The sequence below is a fragment of the Dermacentor albipictus genome, chromosome 1 (genome assembly GCF_038994185.2).
Source record: "Dermacentor albipictus isolate Rhodes 1998 colony chromosome 1, USDA_Dalb.pri_finalv2, whole genome shotgun sequence".
Lineage (NCBI taxonomy): Eukaryota > Metazoa > Arthropoda > Arachnida > Ixodida > Ixodidae > Dermacentor > Dermacentor albipictus.
Window position 1 is genome coordinate 316,725,245 of NC_091821.1, and position 21,898 is coordinate 316,747,142.

Sequence of the window (21,898 nt, forward strand, 5' to 3'; positions counted from 1 at the left end):
AGGCGAGCCGGATTTGGCGTCGAGCACCGGTCGGGTCAGCAGGCTGGGCTTAGATTAGGTTACATCTTTGTCCAGCGCGCTTGATAAAGATGCTGCTCCTCTGTCCTCTTCCGATTGGGTACGGAGCCCTAGCGGTACATGAATGTCAGCAAGTATTGCTCACCGGTGAGAGCGTCAACGTTGTCGCTCGAGCGCTGGGCCTCAAAGTTACAAATGTGGAGTTTGACCAGAGCTGTCGGTTTCAAGGTGCATGCGGCGCTCGTGTACCTATACGGCTGCCATGTCCGTGCGGCCCGTTTTGTGCCACACTCTTAACTAAAGCTCGAGTACAGGTTGGTCAAAATGACAAGCTTTCAGTGACGCAATTAACGAAGGATGAAAGTTCACAAACTATACCTCCTCGCGAGAACGCCGCCTAAATGCTTGCGGCGTTGTGGGGTGTTACTCCCTCCTTTGCAGGGGCGACAGTGTCCCCCAAGAACGCAAAGATAACATTTTCTGCTCCTTTATCGACATTCCATGGGTGAGTGTCAGGACGAGCTCCGGCCTGCGAAGCAGTGAAGGTCGTAAGGAGTGAGTTTCTATTGAGTCTTAAAACTCAAAAGTGCAAGCTCCCACGGTGCCCACCGCCGCGCATTGCGACCAATGTATCCTCATCGACGTTTATTGCTTGAACACTTTAAAATCGTTATTTTCAGGTATTCAAAGTTATTCACTACAGTGGTTATGTGATGGCAGTCTCTTGCTTCACCAATTGCGAAGTGTTTCAGAGCCAAATCATATTGCTTGTCCATAGAAACTACTAGAAACATGCGTGCCATCTACGTAGAAACGCCCCTCCCCCTCCCGTGTTAAACGAAATAAAGTACTCGTAAAACAAAAGATGATAAAAAACCACAATATAAGCCATTAATTTGTGATTGCGAAAGTGTGCTCCTGTGATGCACTTCCACGCCCCCTCCAAAGTTCTGACCACGCCTTCTGTCCGCGTAATTGAGCGGCAGGAGGAACGACCTCGATCCGACGGTCGCGGGCGCCGCACGCGACCACCACGTGCGGCGGCAGTGCGCAGGGCTGCAGGCCGGGGTGCGCGCTGCCTTCCACCTGGCCCCATCGAACCCGCCGGGTGTTGCCCGCCCGAACGGCGCGTTGACGTCGACGACCGCGAAAGCGCGCAGGCCTGCGAGTCCACCTGGCTGCAATGGCAGAGCGAAGAAAGGCCGAAATGGCACGTCGCAAACGTGACGGCGACTGGCTCGGTTCTTGTCGCCCACGAGAATAATTAAATTATTGCAGTGCGGCGTGCCTTCACACCGAAACCCAACCGCATTTCGAACAGTTGTTTATTGTGACACGGTTTCTGGACTTCTTTGGCCTTCGCTGAAACGTACGGTTGTAGAGCCTCGATTGTTTATCTGTGCCTTTCGACTATAAAAGAAGAGGCATGAAAGACGCATCCTGCCGCTCATAAAGAAGGAGAAAAGTACATAAAAAATTACGGCAGAACTCATCTGTCGATGAATATGGACTGTAATGCGATTAGCATTCGAGCAATGTAGCGACACGCCGTATTTCTTAGGTCAGGTTTATGTAACATCTGTAGTGGTAATTCTGAGACTACCGTTGCCTCGGCTATACGCGACATACTCCCGTATTGTCCCACTTTGCTGTGGCACTCGCTTGCTATGGTCGCCGATGAGTACGGCGGCTTGACGATGACTGTATAACGCCAACGCAGTGACGACGACGACTGAATGTCGTCGATAGAACGACAAAGGCGGTATGACGACGACGACATTGAGATGACGGCTCTTGCCACTAGACCACGCCGGAGAACGGGACTGCATGAGGCAGGATGGTATGTCTTCGCCTGCGTGACGGCGACAATATGGACAGTGGGATGATGACGAATGTATGACGCCTATGGCGTGGCTACGATGGTAAAAGGACGACCAGTGACGAAGATGGAATGACGATGGTGGGATGACAACGACGGCATAATCACGATTGAATGACGACATTATTACGATGAAATGACGAAGAACGAATGAAATCTATGGATCGACGAAGGCGGTATGACGACAATGGGATGGAGTTACTGATGTGATGACGATGGCAAAACGACGTCATGACGAGAACGGCATGAAGACGTTGGGATGGACGATGACTGTGTGTCGAAGATGGCATGACTGCGGTGGCGTGACGACGACGAGAATCGGATGACGAAGCTGGAATGACGACCATGAAACGACCACGACGGCATCACGACGACGGTATACGACAACGAATGTGTGACGACGACGCTATGGCAACAATGGGTTGAACAGCGGCTCTATGATTTAACAACAAAGTACGGACCTTTACGTGGGTCTTATCCTGTGGCCTTTCGAATGGTCCAGACGCCGTTTCGGTTTTCTCTTACGTAAACCTTACAATTTTTTGCACGCTCGACCGAAACACACAGGCACAAGCTATGGTTTTACGTCCAAAACCACGATCTGATTATTAGGCACGCCGTAGTGAGGGACTCCGGAAATTAGGACCACATGGGATTCTTTAACGTGCACCTAAATCTAAATACTCGGTTGTTTTCGCATTTCGACCCCATCGAAATAGATCCATCGAAATAGATAAATTCGATCCCACGACCTCGCTATTAGCAGCCCAGCACCATAGACTCTAAGTAACCACGGCGGGCAAGCAGCAGATTTATACGGTATCCTTCAGCGGCAAACGTCGACCGCAGAAAACGCCGCTCGGCACCACTAAGACAGGCCTATATTGGCGGCGAGGAGTTACGGAGTCGCCATCTAGCGGAAACGCCTCGCTGGCGTAGTATGAGGGATCAGGCGGCGCGCTCCTCATAGGTTTTGCTGTCAGCGCTCACTGAAAACACCACGCGCGAGCTCTCCCGGACATTTCTGTAAGTACTTTCGAAACGAGAGAAGTTTTTTACTGTCCAAATAATAATCTTGGGCAAACTGAAAGCACACAATCGTTTACAGACGCTATCTCTTTACCGAATACGTACAGTGAAAGCCACTGCGCGCGGTCGCTGCGATGGAGTCTCCCGAACCGGTTTCTTGCGTGAAAGGTAGGTAAACGCTGAGAGCAAGCTATCTGAAATACCTACTTATAGTGTTTGTATTACTAAATGGAGCGTAATAGAACGAAGCCTCAATGCAGCGATCGCGCAGATTCCCGGCTACCGGCGCGTCTGGATGCTTGTCCGCGCACTGTTTCGTTTTCTCTGCGCGCGCGTTTTCTCACCGTGCCATGAGCTTTAGGCCGCAGAATATGAGCATTTGACAGTATACAAGCAACCATTGTTGCGTGAGTGTTATCAGAGCTGTTCAAAAATAACTTCATTGTAGAGACTTCGACGCTTACGGGGGGACTGTGATGTGCCGTCGCGACGATTCAATCTTTTTTTTTATTGTAAATTCTTTGACCTTTCAATATTATTTCTCGAGTTGCGTCGCACTGTATGTTATCGGTGCCTCGACGCTTGAGAGCTGAGCGCAGTGCACCCTCAGTGTGGAGTGCCTCGATAGCAGCGCCGAGCTTCGTATATCGAGGCGCTATTGGCCTCGAGCTCCACCACTGGAAAAGCTGGCGCCACCGTCGGCGTGACGTGCTAGGAGGGATCCCGTGGACAGAGCGGCCGCGTCGGCTGCTTCGGGAGCGCCGAAGCGAGCTGAAAACGAGAGTTTTAATTCCCTCGTACGCTGCGATCCTCACTTAGTGGCGAAATTTTCCCGCTTCGAGTGTCTCCTTTACAACGCTTAAAAGCACTACAGTAGGTAGTGGCTGCCTTTGAAGGCGCGCAACATGGTAGGCTGCTGCTCGGTGCCACAATGCCGGATGTACGCAACGGAGCCCGCAGTCAACCTTATTCACACGTAGCCGCCGGACAAGCAGCGTGAAGTTTGGCTCGCTAAACATAAAACCGGCAAACATCGGCTACAACTCGGGTATGCAGCAAGCACAGAGGCGAGAAAGATTTCTGCTACGGCGCCCGGTCTGCAATGCTCTGAAAACGCGCACTGAGACGCTCGCCCGAGTCCGCTGCCCGACTAATGTCATGACGGTTTGGTCTATGAACTTGTCGATGCTATAGATACTGGCAAGTTCAGTGGAGTGGAAAGGCAGCGGTAAGAAGCACATTTTAAAAAAGCATGGCATATGGTCATGTTTGTGTTATGAATTAATGCGTACACTGGAAAAACAAAAAAGGAGCAGCGGGAAATATACACCGATAAATTCGATTCGCATGTCGCGTGCGATGCTCTACCAATTGAGCTACCGCGGCAGCGTTTCCCTATCCACTTTCTTGGGTATTTATGTGTATTAGTAGAACCCTGGGAGTGTTAGCCAGCGCCCCCACTCATCTAGTATACTAGTAGAACCCTGGCTAACACTCCCAGGGTTCTACTAGTACACATAAATACCCAAGAAAGTGGATGGGGAAACGCTGCCGCGGTAGCTCAATTGGTAGAGCATCGCACGCTACATGCGAAGGTTGTGGGTTCGGTTCCCACCTGCGGCAAAGTTGTTTTTTCATCCACTTTCATTTCCATTAATTTATCATTACTTTATTTCATTTATTAAGCACATGCAATTTCCCCTAAGTTGTACTTGGTGTCAGTGTTTGTTGGCTTCTCATTATATGACTAATAATTATCGGGTCCCTCGGTTAACCCCCTTTCTTCTCGTTTATATATATATATATATATATATATATATATATATATCACGACATGGACGTCAGGAATCAGGCTGCTGAAGCTTAATTCACACGGTGGACCGTGTTCAGTAATCGGCAGACGAGCACGGCGTGGCTCAACGCCGCCGAATCACGCCTCCTCGCAGGGGCGCACAAGACGGGCAGGGCTACAGCGGCGCCATTCAGTGCAGCTCAGGAACACTTCGAGTGAATTCAAGCTCACGAAGAATCAATTCTTCGGCGCACCCTAACAAGTCGCGATACGCAACCTCCTTTACACCGGACTACGTTGCGCCCGACACAGTCGCGCAGTTTCAGCGGCCCTTGGCTCCGCCGGTGCGTCAACCCTGCACCAAACACAAAGAAACGCAGGCACGCGCTGAGTTACGGTGTTTTTGCATTGCGACCCCGTGCAGGTGGGACGCGCTTGGATAGCGTCCGTGTCAAGGACGCGACGCGGGCGAGCTCACTGAGTCATAACACCGAGGTGTGTATGTTTTTCTGCCACGCTATGCAAACACTGAACAGCTCGCATGCAGCGCTGGCGGAGGTCATGCGGCAAACCAGACAGGCGAGGCATCCGTGATTCTTCGCGATGCGTCAAGCACAGGCGCGCTCGACTACGATCCGGGGATTTGCTCGTGGTCGTAGCGTAACAAAATGTGCTGCGGAGGGCGGCACGGATGTGTGTTTTGATAGCATACGGTTATTCGCCATACTTTCTCATTTTCATGACCAGGCGCGCACGGGCCGTTATGTCAGTTAACGCCTCCTTATTTATATCAGTGCTGCACGTTTGTCATTTGAATCGGGCACGCGTAGTCTTTGGATCAGCGCGGGTGCACATCAGCTCATGCGCAGTGCACACGGATAGCGCGCTGAGTCTTGCCTATACATCGAAATGCGGCCGCCGGGATTTGACCCCGCGACCTCGTGCTTAACAGCGAAGCGCTAGGCGATCACCATGCGTGCCAAAAATTCGTTTGCTGCTCATTACACCGTTATCTATTTATTTTTTTCTCTATTTCTCTTCTTTTCAGAGAACTGAAAATATATACTGTGTAGCACGTAAAGCGACAGGTACACTTTTGCTTAAAGCCTTTTTTTTTTAGTTTTGTGGCACAAGTGAGCAATTCGCTTTATGTTGTGTTATAACACACTTTTATGTTATACCCGCAGACACGATCACAAATGTGCCGCGGTGCCTACTTGCAACTGTCAGCAGCGCGCACCGGATCAGAGAGCGACGCGACTGCGGCATATGGCAACTATTTGCGTGCCGTCATCGGGGAAAAAAAGAAAGAAAGCTGTAGGCACCCTACAGTGAAATGTGCACGCGACCTCTACGCCATATACAAGTGAAATTATGGGACGGCCAGTGCCGAAACCAGCAAAACAGGAGAGACGCCGCGTACATTCGCCCTGACACTTTCGGTCGCTTATCCCGAAGCAACACTGTCCCATTGTGAAAATGTCCTAGTGCGCGTGCTCCGAATATGACTACACACGTTCGCCGTCGATATGTGAAGTGCGAACAATCGTGAGCTTGATCCCGTCAAAATGCAGTGCATAACACTCCGACTAGTGATGAAAAGTGAGCCACTGTCGTTTGGAACGACGTGTCATTTTCATCGCCTACTTATAGCGGCCGGTGTCGGCGATACTGGGGCGAAAAATGAAAACGTCGTAGTGCCCTCCGAACAGTGCACTGTGCCTATGAAGCCGTGCACTGTGCCCGTGACAGGACCTGTCGTTGGACCGTGCCCTAGGCCTTTGTAGAACTGTCGTTGTTTTGAAGGCTCAGACTAAAGGGGCCTCTCAAAACGGCCTCTCACTTTCCTGAACTTCGCAGACCGAGACGTAGTATACAGGAAACCTGCATCGGGCCCCTCGCGGTGTGACCAAAGTGAGTTCGAAACCCACTTGAGGAGTCGGCGAGCACAAGACGATACGAAGGGCGACCAGTAACACGGTGCAACTGCCAACGTGCGCTGCATGCTTGCACGCTTCAGCCTTGTGTTATCCGTATTCTAAGATTGGTTGCCTATTGGTTGCCAGCAGGCTTTCCGACCGTTCCGACGCATGCGCCAATGCCTGTCACGTACGCACGCGCGTGACTTGTATAGCACAGTTGTATTGACACCGAAATGCGCACACGCGTCGTCAGGCGCGTAAACAGTGTTCCGCGTAGGTTGTGTGCGACGCAGACGCGAAGGCACAGGCGCATCGCGGACACCCGCGACCTCCGTGATTGCGACGCAATGTGTACGATGTCAAAAAGCCATGTGACACAGGAGCGTTGCAAGACGCAATTGATCAACCAGAATCGCATATACTATCATGTAGGATAACCCGAATTTTCTTCACGTGCGCGCTAGTCTCAGCCCACAGTTCAAGCTATGGCGAGACAAGCCAAAGCAGCATAAAGTCTTACGCGAATAATAGCCGCTTGCGTAAGAGACACGCTGCGGCACCTTGAGAACGCTATGCCGTTAACAAGCGAAGTTCGTGTTCAAGGCCGATCATGCAACGCGGGCAGCATTCGCTTGAGAGACTGCGAGCAGGCGACTTACACATGCGACGCACTATACGAATGTGCGCTGCTATATATACACGCACTACGAATACACTACTATGTATACTAAACGACTCCACTGGTCGATGGCATCTTGCGCCCTGCGCTGTGACAGCTCTCTCAAATTTGCGCACTATAAGGTCGCGACGTTTAGAGACGATTCTGATTTTTTAAAAAGCAAAATATTCATTTGAATAGGCACAGATAACAAGATAATGTGTGATATTATTTTTAATGCCGTTTAGGCACTCAGCGATCGCAGTGGATATACTTTTTCACACGATATTTTCCTACATGAATTTCTGAAGTCGTCGAACCTTATGAAATCACCCGCCGTGGTGACGTAGTGGCTTTGGCGTTGCGCTGCTAAACCCGAAGGCGGCGCGGGAACTAATCGCGGCCGCATTTCGATGGGGGCAAAATGCGAGCAACGCCAACGTGCCGCGTATTGGGTGCACGTTAAAGAAACCCAGGTGGTCAGAATCAATCATATATCAAATCAAATAATCATAGATCATATGGTTTTGGCACGTAAAACGCCACGATTTAAATTATCCATGTGAAACCGGTCGATATGTATGTGGGCATGCCGTGAAATGCACAGGTCAGATGCTGGTGGCCCAGATGGCGCACGAAGATGGGTGCCCTATGACGTCACGCTGCCTGTTTTCGGGAAGCAGTAAGCGAACGAGCTTGCAATTAAAAAGTTTATGATCATGCGCTTTTAGGACGAAAGATGGGTGGGTGCAGATTGTGCGTCTGCATCATGAGCACTCTTAGTGCATGCCTCGAGGTATTTCGGAACGCAGTTTCAGCAGAACAAGAATGTAAATTTCAGCTAGAATCGGCTTATGCGGAGCTTGCAAAAAGCGTGATGATTCAAATGTATGCCAGAATTGACGCAAATTCCTCTGTAAACGTTTGACAGGAAGTGTCTGGGAGACTTGGCTACAAACGCTCGATAATGGTCATGAGAAACAACAAATATAACAAAGCAAAGCGCTGCGATTAGGGGTGAAAGCCAAGAATGCCAAGCACATATCCTTTGCAAAAGCGCATACTGAATATTTGCAGCGTTTCTGACAAAAGCTTATAGGAACAAAAAAGAAAACTTTAGAATGACAAGGGCACTTATAAGGGAGTATCTCAGAGACGGTCGAAATGTTTGCTAGTTTTACCGAGACCACAGCGCGGCACAATGGTAGCAGGCCGGAGCCGAGTTGGACATCTTAAAGTATTATTCGCCGACTCAAATGCGCGCGCCAGCGGCGTCTCTATTGCAGTTACATACCAGACACAAAGTCACTGCGAGCGCTAGCCGCGAGACGCTTCTGTACTGCAAATCTAGGGAGCGCGTTCACGAGTTCGACACTGTGCTCCTTCATTGTTGTTGATTACGTTTCTACAGCATGTCAAGAAAGAACTGAGCCGAAGCTTCAACGGCCTTTCAACACAGTCTCATATCCCCGTTTAGCATTACGACGACCGGTGGAGCAGCGCACGCTTCCGCATGCATGCGAAGAGACAAAATTCGAGGCGGCAGCATTTGGCTAGCTCCGCGCTAACTGCGCGTTGCCCGCATAGACGTATACAGTGCAGTGCGACATGCGCCCAGGGCTCCGCATAGGCGCCTACCTCGCTGCTATCTCCGGAGCCCCACTCAATCGAAGCACGCACACGGCGACAGCGGCCGCTGCTAGGCGGAAAAAGGAAACATCCCGAATGCGCATGGCGTCGTCGCGCAAGAAAAAAAAAAGCAGCAGTAAAGTGGCGGGCACGCGCCCGCCGTCACTGCAGTGAGCAACAAAGAGGCCAAGCGCTGGCCAACAAAACCATCAAGAGGGGACGTCACCAGTGGCAACAACAAGAAATGGGCCGCGAGCCAACTTTGGCTTCGGCGGAGGCTAAAAATAGCTCCTCTATGACGTCATTGCCCTCTCCTCGGGCCCTCACTCTCTCTCGGGACCTTTTCCCGCTCCCCTGCTTCCCTTTTCCCGAGGCGCCAGTGTTGGAAACGCTGTTTCTTTCGTACGTTTTCCTTTTACCCCGTCGTTCTTCCCAGGGTCTGCTCCCCAGACTCCTCTTTTTATTTCAGCTTTGTGTCTCTCTTAAAAGCAAAAAGTTGCTGTTCCGTGCTTCAATTGGCAGAATAGGAATGAAAGCATGAGGGAGTCGGTGATGAGCCTTCTTGGCCGCCGCGATGCGGGACGTTACCGCAGAGGGTGCGTGTATGCGTTATTTTTGCGCGTCGTATATCCGCCGTCGCGCAGGGGAGCCATCTTTTCCCTTGTCGAATGGGTTTGGATTCCTGCTGGTTTCAGCTGTATGTGAATGCGCGGCCTAAATAGCACCTCATTGGGGGACGGAAGTGGTCAGGAAGCGTTACATCTCAAGCGCAGCCACTGTGCCCTGAGCTACATACTTTGCTAGACTAACACTTTTTTGTTTTGCTTTCTTTGCAACGCACAATATCTGAATGGAGTTTTCCAGCGGAATCGTACCTACTACATGTACGTACACCCGTGAGCAAAAGTGTACGGTCTAGAGATTGCGCGATAAAACTCATTTCCTCCTCTGTCTGTGAACGCAACTTGATATGAAAGACTGCAGGCCTGACTTGGCATTACTAATTTTATAGCGCACTCGTCAGTTTCCGTTTTTGTGTGTTAACTACGAAAAAATTCTGTTTTTTCGGCGACCCTGTGGTCTGTATACTTTTTCTCACGGGTGTACGTTGTAACCTTGCTTATTTTTGTCATGCACAGTGCGTAAGTGTCGCGCTTACTATTATCTTTTGTAGTTATTATTGCTGTATTTCGCTAGACGCACCTGTGTTGCTTGGACCACTTTACAGACCATGAGCCGCTGCATTGCATGCACGGACCGTTGCAGCCCACGCATGCTGCGGCCTGTATACGGTCTCTTAACACGTATATATGACCCGATATAGCGGATGTTCCAGCGCTACGTATAGTCCTTCGCCTAATGCCGTACAAGGCATCGTGTCCGGAACACACAATGTCGCAAGTACTAGCGTGGCAATATATGTGCTCATAATGCTGCCGGTCCACATCTCTGCGCACCACAACGTGGTCGAGCCCACTACATTAGGTGGAACCACAGAGCGTCCCGTATTCAAGTCCATCTTTTCTTGTTCCGTGTAATAATAATTTCCTCGGAGCTTGTACATGCGTTTTGTCACATCACAGATATTCTAAGCGCTTTGGTCGTGACGGAATCATACAAACAAGCTGCTGAATAATTAGGAAATCGCGTCCTTGAAATCAAGTACCTTGAAGATCTCGCACAAAAAAAAAAGTTTGTGCTCAACGCGTGTTGTTGCGCTGCATCTTCGTCGCGCTGTTCGTTCACAATCAGTGCGCACCAGCTAGCCGAGTTTTTCCCGCTATGTGCTACGCTTTACGCATATGTCACAATAGTAAGTTTTATTTCGTGGAATACAACCACATCTTTAGCGTTTGCGCATGTCTGAGTCATATTTTACTAATCTTCTAATCTTCCGAGAACACTCGCACAACGAAGCTCTGACTGCGACATGAACCTTCATTAGCATGGGTTACACACCATATAAGCACGTCTGGTTTAGTAACTGGGCCATTTAAAGTCCACAGTGACCGCTGGAGCTATAGCACTGTTTCGGTAATCGGACAACAGTGGCGGTAAGGAAAAGTCGATATAAGCTCAGACTTAAATGCGCGAAACAACGAACGCAGGCAGCAGTTCTGGTGTTGACTCGCGTAACGCAGAAGTTTGTCTGTGTCCCACTGTTTCGCACTTTTTATATTTCTCGACAACTGAGCACATTTCCTGGTTTCCAGCACAAGTTCACATAATGACATCAAAGAGTGCGCTTGTTACACATTTCACCTGACTGAAGTAAATACCATGTCTCGCTCTACAAGCGCCATTCGGAGCGCTTTGGCAACGCCGTTCACGCGTGCCTTGTCTCTCTTGGTTCAGCACGGACGTGCCCTGATCAAGTGGGACAACGCACGTGTGAACACCTTTGCTGAGGTGCTCGAGTGAAGCGCCTTTGGGAGAGGGCCCTCATGAAAAAAAAAAAAAAGCTCTGATTTATGACCGCTATGAGCCGAAACGTCACGGGAAGACAGCCTTTTAAGAAAAGAAAGTTATAGTAAAAACACAACTCAGCACCGACGAGGTCGAGTAAAGAAGCTTTCCCTCGACGAACAGTACATGACAGTACTGCCAGAGCCCCTACTGCCTTTATAGCGTTAGAGCGGGTTGACACCTGGCGGCAGCACCGCGCACTTCTTGCCCGTTTCTCGCTGCAAGGCAGGCGAGGAGGGCCTCACACACGGCACGCGCACGAGTGGCGCACGTGCGAGCGCGCGTTCACCTCTCGCCTTCGTGTCCCGTGGTGAGCCACCCGGCTGCACCACCCGGCGGTCGTCCGCTGTTTACGCAGAGAGGAGGGAGCGTCACGTAGGCCCCTGGGCCCCCATCTCGCCCACCCCCTTTCACTTGGTTCGCATTGAGAAAAGCTTGAACGGCCGTCTTTAAAGGGACCCGTGGTATCTAGTCTGCATTATTCCAACTCGCACGCGCCATCTCTGCGGGGAGCGTGCCTCGCATGGGGCCAGGACCTTATTCAGGAGCCGAGGGGAAAACAGCGAGAGGGGCGCCGAACCGAAGGCGCAAAATTGAAACGAGAAGCAGGGTGCCCGAAATAACAACTACCAGATGAAGAAAACATAAAGAAGAAGAAAGAAATTGTGGGGATGAAGTAGCTGCGCCTGAGGAGCGGTTTCAGGAGCAGGTGAGGCGAGACGACAGATGTCTGCGGAGAAGTGCGCGTGCCTGCTGGGCCAGGGGTCGCGCGGGCAGTTACACACACACACGCGCGCGCGCGTCGTCTGCTGCCACCTTTGCGGCGTTCCCGTTTTCTTTTTTCGTGGCTCTTCCTCCTCCCTCTTAACTTCTGCGCCACGCCACCGGCACACGACAGCCGAGGTGCGCAGGGCCGTTGCGACAAAGGAACGCGTGCGTGGCGCGCGCCCGGCGAGAGCGGAGAGACGAGGTCATCGAACACCTGACCCTCTCTTTAATTTTATGTAGCGGCGTGCTTCGTTTCGTTGAAGCAGGCGGCAGGCTGGCGCAAAAGATGACAGATTGGGCCGGCCAATGGCAGTAAGCGTCTGCGATGCACTAGGTGCATGACCGATGTAGTAGGCACTGGCTATTGCACTGTACCTTTGGGAACAGCATCAATAACTGCCAGTCGCGAAAGGAGAACGTTTGAGCACGTAAAAAACAGAGCGAATGATAATATCTAAAGGCACGTCAGTGGGTTTATTCGGCACGAAGCGCACACTGACGTTGACGCACACTAGGAAACTTGCAATAGCACGCTTACAGACCAAAATGACGAGTCAGTATAGAGGCGTAATTTGTATAAGTGCGAACTAGGCCACACAACAGCGAATACGCGCAAGCAGGTGAAGATATGTGTGTCGAGGTCGATGCCTAGACATTTGATATGTATTTCTGTTTGCTCTGTTGTGCAACCAGCTGCTTGATCTCCACATAGTTCAGACGAACCTCGTCGATTTGCTGTACCGATCACAAGTAATAAAAATTGTGCTTTGCCGAAACCCGACTTGCCAATCGCTTATGTAGCACCACGCGTAGTAGGCGAAAAAATGAAATAATGGATTTGAACCAAGTCGTCCAAGTTTACGTCCTACTGCAATGAAACGGAATAAGAGTTGCAGGCGACCAGTCACAATGCCTACTTAATTTCATAACTATTAGAATAAAGACAGGTCTTTTGTTGAGTCACAAACCGCCAGACCCGCATCATGCTGTCCTCGTTGGTGTAAAGAAGACTCTTTGAGGAATAGGGGAAGAGGGCACATGTAGTCTTTGTTACCCGAACCGGGCACGCTAAAGTCGCCGTGGGTTAGGGTGAATTATGTAGGACGGCCTTCAGTCGCTATATACATTGCATGCATGGGCGAATGTTGGCAGGACGTTTGGAAGGGTGGGGATGCTGAGGTATGCTTCAGCGATTTGCCGACATCGCACTGAACGCTCTTCATTCTTAACATACAGCACGGTGATCACTCTACCGGTTTAACTTTCGAGCGAGCGAGCGCTGACTTGACTGTACGTTTGTGATTGCAAGAGTGAGATAGGCTCAACCTGAGAACTCGCGATCCCGCCGTTTCGGTGGAAAACAACGTCGCCTGAGTTGATCAGGACAAGGTACTGCACAATCAGGGATATTTCTTTCGTGCTCACGGCGCCCGGTGAAGTACAATTTCGTTTTTCATGGTGACGTATTAAAGGGTGATGCAGGCGTATGCTGTTAGATATGGAGCTGGTTCCTGCGATTACTTCGAGTTCCCCAGACCACATCGGATTGCAGCACAGCTAATTGAGGAATGCAAAAGCAGGAAAGCGCATTCCAGAGAAGCGGCCGAGCAAACAAGTTTGAGGCAACAAGTTTACGTGCCAACAAGTTTGTGCGCCGCCGGGGTTAGCAGGTGGGCATCCGACAATGAAGCAGGTGCACGAGCGCCCCCCGCTCCTTCTCCAGCCTACAAGTGGATTGCCAGTCTGCGTGGCAAGACCGCAGAGAGCCCCGACAGGTGTGCCACGCGACACGGGCGCCTACCATTGGCTGCAAGTGGCGTCATCGGAGTGGACTCTCCCATTGGTCAAACATGACGTGACTTGCAGTGCTCGAAGGGCTTATAAGAAGCCTTCCAGAGAGACCTGAGGATTCTGGGATATGCCCTGATTCCCTGACTCACCTCTCTCGAACTTCTTGCCGCGGGCCGCAGCGTCCGAGTTGCTGCCGGCCCGTAATGACAGTACGACTGTTAATTGACGCTCTCGTCCCTGTATAGAATGTAGAATAAATTCCTCCCAAGTTTTGAGTTTTCCATCCCGACGTCCAGTACTCCAAACCCCTACATCTGGTGGCAGCGGTGGGATCGCCTCCGAATGCATCAGCTGGTGGCAGCGCTACAGAGAAACCTTCGTCGAGAGAGATCTTAAGGAACCGGGAAGAACGAAAAAGAGAAAGCCTTCGTCGAAAGAGGTCCGAAGAAACTGGGAGTATCGAAGAAGGAGCGAGCCTTCGACCCAGGGAGTCCGGAAGGAACCGGGAACAGCGGACGAGCGAACCGGATGGCAGGGCGCTGCAACCGTAAGTGAGCGCGTGGTTTTTTTCCTTATGATTCGCCAGACTCAATGGTTGTGCGTTCAATTTTGATAGTTCTGGGAATCGGGAGTTTGTTGCATTGTGTGTTTGCACAAATTAATTAAGGAAAACAGTTTTAACCACCTGTCGGGGCAGCTGCCATGGATCTTAGAAGGTTGACGAGGTTAGACTTGTTGTTGGTGTGCGACGATTTGGGAGTTGAGGCGGACGAACGGATGAAAACGCCAGCTATCATAAAGGCGATTGAAGATAGTGGCAATGATGATGAAAGCATTAAGCTTGCTTGGGAGGTGATACAGGAGCCACGGGAGCGTGTGCGTCGTGTACGTTTGCGAGCGCGTCGTGAACTTAGGAGTGAGCTTAAGCGTGAAGAACGCGAGAATGAACGGAAGCAGGAGCTTCAAGAACTTACTCTTAGGTGTCAGCGTCACGAACGTGAGAAGGCACGCGAACGTGAGAATCAACGTAAGCTTGAGCAAGAGGAAAAGTATGAGAGAGAGAAGGCAGCACTGATCAAAGAGATACAATATTGTGATCAGTTATTGGCACAGAGACAACGGCTGTCTGAGAATTCTGTAGGAAGTACAGAGCAAGTGTCTAGCAGGTTTTCGCCAGAAGCCGATGAAAAGAGTAGTGCCTGTGAGATTGGCTGCCGATTGATAAGTGAAGGGAAAAGGCTAGCTGCTAACGATGCCTTAGTGGCAACAGAGGCCGTTAAAGGCCGCAGTGAGAGCGATGAGGTGCTGTGCCAACAGATGACTGTGGAGACAGCTAGGCCAGCTGCGAACAAATTGGCACAGTTACCGCGTGTGTGCGTCGCTGGTAAGGTTAGCGAGGTTGCTAGCGAAGAGAAGGGCACTTCTGACCCGACAGAAGCGAGCACCCATGTAGAGCCAGATGTGCGTGCAGAAGTGAAGTGCGAGCTGGACGATGCAGTTGAGAATAGTTCTCGGGGTGGCGAGCTCCGTAGCTCACGAGAGAACAACTGCATTGTTCAGGGATCGGTGCGGCTCTCCGCCAGTCTAGATGGCCTAGATAGGGATGATTCAGTTAATCATTCTGACTGTGCGCGTGAGACAGCGATCGATACCGACGGGCTGTGTGCCGATGCACAGCGTGAGCTGGGCAATGTAGCAGAGGGCAGTTCGCAAGAGTGCGAGTTGTCTAACTCGAGTAAAGCCTGCTGCATTGTGCCAGAGTCGGTTGGGCTGTCCGCCAGTCGAGGCAAAGTGAGAGTAGATTTAAATGTAAATCACTCAGACTGTGCGGGTAAGAGGCCGATCCGGGCCGACGAAATGTGTACCGGCCAGCACGAGGCACGAGAAGGCGACATGAAGGCTAGTGCAAAGAGAAAGCGCCGTAAAAAGAAGCGCAGTAAAAACCGAAAGCCGGTAATTAATGTAGCGCCGCCAAAGATGGCGAGAAACCCAAAAGGGCAGGGCGCGAGGAAGCAGGTGCGGTCGTCTAGGACGATGTGGACGCATCCAAAACGTTCGAGCCACAGGTCAAAGGGGGACCGCGAAGAATGTTCTGCACGGACGCGGACAAAGGGCACGAGGCAGTTAAGCTCCTCGTCGTTCCGTAGTTCTTTTCATAGCTCAGCGTGCAGTTCGAAGAAACGCAAGGTGGCAGGACGAGACCAGGTGGGGAGTAGCGACGCGGTCAATCGAGTTCGTGTTGAAAGCGGGGCGCGGGGACGCAAATTGGCAGGAGACCGTGACGTCTTGGGGGAGCTGATAGTGAATCAGCCCTTTTGTTGTCTCTCGGCAGCCAGAGTAGCTTTCAGACCACGTCCACCCCGGGTTAGACTCAAAGTATGAGTCAGACGTAAGCGTTTGCAAAGGGAGGCCAAGAGCGCTTCCGTAGAAGTGAAATGTTATTTTGCTATTTTGAGCATCGGAATGTTTTCGCGATTTGAGACTAGGATTTCTTTCAAGGTAAAGGTATGAGCTTTGTGTTTTCGTTTGAGAAGCTCGAGATTTGAAAGATGCGTTTTAAGTAAACTTGTAGTCTCGCGAGATGCTCATTAATAAGTAGATAGGTTTTTTTTTTGTGTGTGTGTGAGTAACCTGAGGGTCAAGGTTATTGTTGCGAGGCCTATCGTAACGCGCGTGTGTGTTATTTAACCTTCTTTCTTTTTAAGCGTTTTTGAATTTTGTAAGGTTAAGCGCGTAGATTTGAGTGAGTGCATGATTTGCACGGAGAAGCGTTCTTAGTTCCATTAGCGCGTGTCCTGTGTGCACGGAAGGAAGCAGACTTTATGACTGGGTTGCTAGTGTGTGTGTGAGGGCAGCCGTGTATTCTGACTTCTTTAGTGAACGTGCGTGGAAAGAGTTAGTAGAAGACGCATCATTTTAAGAGTTCTGCGGAGTGTGTAAGTCCCGCGAGTTTAATTGTTCGTTTATGTCACGTGTCCTGTAGGACTTTCAGGAAAGAAACGTGAGTAAGCGTGAATGAAAAGTTTGCCTACAACGCAAGTACGCGTTTTGTTTAGTGACCACAAGGCTAGTGCGCTTGTGATTACGTACTTGTGAGGTTGACCAGATTGTTCAGTGGCACTATTACGTGCAATAAGTACGCCACTGCGATAGATTGGAAACATGCTGTTCGTGTGGTTAGGCCACTTAAGTTATGTTCGGCTGTTTTCATTTTGTTGTTTGCATCGTCAACGACCCTTTTGTTTTGCAACAACAATAGTACTCTGGTCTTGTCGGCAATCGAGGAGAAATGGATAGCTGTTTGGAAGGGTGGTTGGAACTGTTGTCAAAATTGGGGAACTAAGAGATCAGGGTTCATTTTGACGCAGTAATAGCCTGGCGAGTCAGGGGCGAAGAGCCTGCGCTTACACGTGGGGCAGCGCTGTGTTGTTTTGTTTGTTTGACGTTTGTTCTCCAGGGCCCAGGATCCCGAGGGTTGTCAAACGAGGCTCGACCCCAGTACCCTGCAGCTCCTTTCAGCGTTCCTCATGGCCAGCGAATTGAGTTCACCGGCCATTCAGAACAATCGGGGCGAGGACGAGCTGTTAGATATGGAGCTGGTTCCTGCGATTACTTCGAGTTCCCCAGACCACATCGGATTGCAGCACAGCTAATTGAGGAATGCAAAAGCAGGAAAGCGCATTCCAGAGAAGCGGCCGAGCAAACAAGTTTGAGGCAACAAGTTTACGTGCCAACAAGTTTGTGCGCCGCCGGGGTTAGCAGGTGGGCATCCGACAATGAAGCAGGTGCACGAGCGCCCCCCGCTCCTTCTCCAGCCTACAAGTGGATTGCCAGTCTGCGTGGCAAGACCGCAGAGAGCCCCGACAGGTGTGCCACGCGACACGGGCGCCTACCATTGGCTGCAAGTGGCGTCATCGGAGTGGACTCTCCCATTGGTCAAACATGACGTGACTTGCAGTGCTCGAAGGGCTTATAAGAAGCCTTCCAGAGAGACCTGAGGATTCTGGGATATGCCCTGATTCCCTGACTCACCTCTCTCGAACTTCTTGCCGCGGGCCGCAGCGTCCGAGTTGCTGCCGGCCCGTAATGACAGTACGACTGTTAATTGACGCTCTCGTCCCTGTATAGAATGTAGAATAAATTCCTCCCAAGTTTTGAGTTTTCCATCCCGACGTCCAGTACTCCAAACCCCTACAATGCCAAAGAATGACGGGATGATGTGCCGCGCGAATTCACCCACGCGTGCTTCGTTTCCAACTAGTTTGAGCATATGCGCGCTGCCTCCTGTCGAGATCCGCGCGAGGCCAGCACGTGCCTTGTCCAAGGGTTACGAGCAGTAAAGCAGCGCTAAACAACAGGACGAGGAGAGGGACACAGACAACAGCGCTGACTAACAACCAAATGTCTTTATTCATTCAGTCAGCATATATATATATACTCCGCCGCTATCTCGAAGCACAGAATCAACAGAATCCAGCATAAGCAGGGGAGAAAAGTGCAATTAATGCGATAGGAAGGCAATCTCCTTCGAAAGGAGAAAAATAGATGGAAGGCTTGCACATGCTTTGCTGCTAACATGAATGTGGAAAGCTTAATTCGGTTGTTAGTCAGTTCGGTAAAAAGCTTGGTAGTTAGTCAGCGGTGTTGTATGTGTCCTTCTCCTCGTGCCCTTGTTTAGCGCTGTTTTATTGCGTGTAATCATGAACCAACCAGCCCAAATGCGTACTTTCCTGTCGTTCAAGTGGTTACGCACAAGTGCTATTTGCATCCACGAAAAAGGCTGACTCTGACGTGACATGTATTTAAATGTAGCTCCCAGTGACCCCGTGCACACGCTGACGGCGCTCGCGAGAAATTCGAGCGGCATGTACACAAGTACACACATTCACCCTGTACGTTGCGGTTCATCATTTTCGCGCAAGTCAGGCAACGAGACCACCTGTCTATAGCGCTGTTATTGGTGCTATTCGATCCGCATAGAGGTGAAACTTATTTAGCCGGCAGCTCCTGCGGAGCGCATTACAGGTGTCCCAGGAAGGCAGCCACGTGCCGACCGCCCTGACAATGTCGCAGCCACGGAAAGCGGCGTAAACATTCTGTGAGGCCCGCACCGCCGTCTTTTCCGCAGTCGCGAACTCCCGTCGCGGGGAACAAACAGCTGCTGCATTTTGACGGACGCGTCTTCATCACGTGATGCGTCTGCCGCCAGCCATAACGTTTCCTACAAACTCTATGCCGCCAGCAACAAAGCAAACGCGCCGTTTATGGGTCGCGTCCGATAGCTGCCCGAAGCGCCGACCGTCTTCTCGCCCCGATGCCGTTGTGCCTAGTTCCTGCGGAGGTAGCACCTGGCTTCGATTAACCTTTGCTGGACTGTTGGTGCTTCCTGCAGAGCGCCGTAAGCGCCATACTCCTCTCGTTTCGTTTTGAGAAATGGCATTGCGTGTCTCGACGGAAGAGTGGCTAACGTCAGTAACCGTGCAGAGTTCAATATCTGAAATGTTCATCGAAATCGGTTGGAAGAAAGACATGAAATATGGTTAGGCAGCGTTTTTAGAGGCCTGCAAATCGTCTTCATTAGTGATGATATGGCGGAAAGCGGCATCAAATCGCGGTTGCGTGTCGATTCCTAGGATAGAGTGCCGGTGATAATGGCGGTGTTACATTTAGTGTTACGTTTACGTGATCGTCCTCTTTGCCGTGTCCTTCGCCAGCTGTGCCCGCATTGTGCCTGCAGACCCCCTAATCTCACCACTTCTCAAATCGCATGAGTAGGTTACGGTAACGAAGCTTGTGTCTAGCAATACTGCGTAACGGCCTAGCCCGCGCCTCGACGCTGATCAGCTCTATATCACGCGCGCCATGCCAATACTCTAGTCTAGGATGGGCATCGATAGGCTAAACACGTTGCTCTTCAAGCAGGTGGTTGCGTCACCGCAGCGATTCATCATCGAAGGCGGCGCATCCATGTCGTTTGCACTTCAAGTCTGGGCACCATCCGACCGTACCACTGGCACGCTCGGCCACAGCACTTCTGCGACTGCCACTGAACTAGTTCCACTGCATGCAGCGTTCGGTGGCATTCTCGGGCAGTCTGCTCGTGCCTGAGTCGTCGTCGACTCGCAAGCGACCTTGCAAAATATGCAGTCATATCGTATGCAGTAATAAATAGCTCGCCGATAACGTCATATATATGCCTTTACAACAGAACCTGCGAACTGCTACACCTGAATTTCAGTGGCTTAGTAGGCAAACCGACCTCGCTGCCTGACACAGTACCGCATCTCGTTCACGGAGCCCTTTCTGGAATCATGCACCAGTATAGAAAGTTCCACAAATTTGATTCAGATTAAGCTTTCCACATGTTTCTGCTGGCAAGATTAAGTGTGCTTCCACACGATCAGACTAAATGTGGAGCACGTCAATTACTTTCATCGTAAGATAACACTCCTCGGCATGCACAGCGTGTAGCTATACATTCCCGAGGACGTATACACTTTTAATTGCGCCCTCTCTTCAATCGTGAGTGCAGTTGCTACTTTTTCTCACCCACAGCTGCGTTAGAGATACGGAACATTCTCGGCCCCTAAGGAAGCACCGTGCCTATAGTGATGTTGCGAAAATAATTTCGTAATGAGACCTTGTGGACAGAAGTGCGCGCTCGTTCGTCTGTCCGTTCGTTCTAGCAGCTGGAGTTTCATTGCAAGCTTCGCCGCATTGTTTCGAAGCAAAAGGTTAAGGAAACTTCGCACGGCGAGCACGTCGCGCTCGCCTTGGGCACTCTTCGCAGAACAGCACAGCTTTGCAGAATAGCTTTGCGCTGTCACTTTTCTTTACAAAGTGTTATTTTTAGCAGGTCACGGGTGCGCATTTGTCGTGAACAGTGATGAAGATTATGTACGTGGTTGAGTGCAAAAAAAAAAAAAATGGCTGTGGCTTAGCTAAGGTTAAGCCCAGGATGCGAAGCATACTAGCCTTTATTTTAGTTGATGAACCACTGTTCAACCTGGTGAACTGCTGTTGCTTGGCTATATTTGGTTCGGCTAGACGAAGAAGCAACTCATGCGTTACTCTGCTTCGCCTTCAAGAGTGGAACGCGACAGCGTTCCCGTCGACCCGCCAAGGGGTGTAAGACAATGGGCTACGGCGCAGCGACTACGCGCCCCGCATTGGACGCGGTGAGCGTCGAGCAACGCAGCGTTCGGCGCGGCAACGAAATGTGCGCCTGAGCAAGCGACGCATGCCTGAGCCTTAGAAACAGCTCGTTTCTAAGGCAACACCGCATTCACTAGAGGCGCTTTTGTGCCGCTTTGAAGCATCGTACTCGTGGCTCAGTGGTAGCGTCTCCGTCTCACACTCCGGAGACCCTGGTTCGATTCTCACCCAGCCCATCTTGCAAGAGTTGAGCCAAAGCCACCTAGAAAATCAGTCTCTGTAGCACGCCGCAACCTTCGCTTCTCATTCCAACGAGCAGCTCTGTCTCCAGGAGGCATCTCACCTCGTGAGTGTCTAGCAGAGGCAAGCGCAGCTGCTTATATACCGCCGCGACGCCGCGAGCGACGCCGCGAGTTGGAGCCCCGTTTCTCCTCTGTCGTGACGTCACGGTGTCACGTGGTATTGAAGGCGACACCGCCGCGCCTGAGGAGCTGGGTTGAGCTCTCGTAATATGCTTCGCATAAAAAAAAAAGTTGTTTAAGCAGAGTGCTTCGAACAATTGGGTTCGTTCATTTCGTAGTTGCCGCTCCGTATACTTTCTTTCGTTCCTTCCAGCCGTCGAAATGCATTGGTGTTCCAGTTACTTTCGTGCTTCAATGCATAAAAGAGCGGTTTCTTTAAAAAGTAACTGGAACGTCACCGCATATCGTCGGACACCTTGAAAATTATGATCTTGAAACTGGTGCAGTCCAGAGAATTCGTTCCAAGTGGATACGCCTTGCGCACTCAGC

At 50.9% G+C, this 21,898-nt stretch overlaps 1 protein-coding gene across 1 annotated transcript in view; it reads right to left on the reverse strand.

Annotated features, from left to right (window-relative positions):
* LOC135904269 (serine/threonine-protein kinase A-Raf-like) overlaps window positions 1-21,898 on the reverse strand; it is a 96,866-nt gene that overhangs the window by 37,165 nt on the left and 37,803 nt on the right. The window lies entirely within an intron of this gene.